Consider the following 1,344-nt stretch of genomic DNA (forward strand, 5'->3'; position numbering starts at 1 on the left):
GGTAGAGCAGGAATGTGCTTGCTCTCTTCATTAGTGTCCTCTCTTCTTGAGGTTTCCTCATTTTTTCTTTTTCTCAGCTCCTTTATTGCCTTTCTTCAACTCAGTCTTTTTTATCATCATCTTCAATTTTCAGCTCCTTCCCACTTTCTTTTTCAGACACAACTTCTTTTTGAATTGGAGTGGGATCCTTTAACACTTGTCCGCTTCTCAAGGTCACATCATTTACCATTTCTTTGGGATTCTTTTCAGTATCAGCAGGCAGAGTACCTGGGATCCTCTCAGATAATATAGTTGTAATTTGTCCCACTTGTCTCTCCAAGTTACGAAAACCTGTCCCAAGTTCTTTGATAGCTGCCCCATGAACATCTAATCTTTCATCAGTCTTGACAATGAAGGATTTCATTAGATCTTCTAACCCAGACTGAATTTGCTGTTGAGGCTGAAACTGCAGCCTTTGCTGATTCACAAAACCAGGAGCTCCTTGAAATCTGGAGTTATTTTGTTGCCATGAATTTGCTGTACCCCCAGGTGAACTCCATAAAAAACCGGGGTTCTTCTGACCCATTGCACTGAAATTGTAATTACCCACAGCATTAACTTCCTCCATTGAAGCTTGACACTCATGAGTAGGGTGTCCTCTTCCATATATGTCACATGCTGCATGAGGCTCATTATGTATTTAAGCTAAGGTTAGCTTCCTTATTTCTTTTTCCATGGCATCAAGTTGTACCTGCATAGATGTGTTAGCATCAACCTCATCTAGAATAGTGACTATCTCCTCTGGAGTCTTCTTCATCAATGGACCTCCAGCTGCATTGCTCAATGTCCTACGTGAAGTTGGTGTCAATCCATCCCAAAAATTTTGGAGTTGCATCCAGAGTTCTATTTCACTATGCTGACACTTACGCACTATTTCTTTGAACCTCTCCCAAGCTTCAAACACGGTTTCAGTCTCATTCTGGCAGAAGTTATGGATTTCTCTTCTAAACTTGCCCGTTTTAGCTGAGGAGAAATATTTAGCAAGAAATTGTATTTTACTTTTTATTGGTGCTGTTGGAAAATCCAAAATATCACAGTGTGATAAAAGAATCAATTAAAAAAGATCCCCTAATTCCAATTAGGAATTCTGAACCGGGTACTTGAAATGCTAAAGGTACTTCTTATGGTCCTGCTTCAACCACCCTTCCTTCTCCCGTGTTCTAATTGATCCCTGGGGCAAGCTTCGAAATCAGTGCTTTGCATCATCTTTAAGTGTGAAGGGGAATACCCTTAGATAAACTGCATCTTATGACACACCATTATATTAAAAGGTGTTCATAATCTCTTCGAAGTCCATCAGATGAT

General features: G+C 40.0%; 1 non-coding gene across 1 annotated transcript; it reads left to right on the plus strand.

Annotated features, from left to right (window-relative positions):
• Positions 1 to 884: 884 nt before the first annotated feature.
• Positions 885 to 991, plus strand: LOC117280943 (small nucleolar RNA R71). Its single transcript, XR_004511533.1, has one exon. It is a non-coding gene; the product is annotated as a small nucleolar RNA R71 (small nucleolar RNA).
• Positions 992 to 1,344: the final 353 nt, after the last annotated feature.

This window comes from Nicotiana tomentosiformis, chromosome 1 (assembly GCF_000390325.3).
Source record: "Nicotiana tomentosiformis chromosome 1, ASM39032v3, whole genome shotgun sequence".
Taxonomy (NCBI): domain Eukaryota; kingdom Viridiplantae; phylum Streptophyta; class Magnoliopsida; order Solanales; family Solanaceae; genus Nicotiana; species Nicotiana tomentosiformis.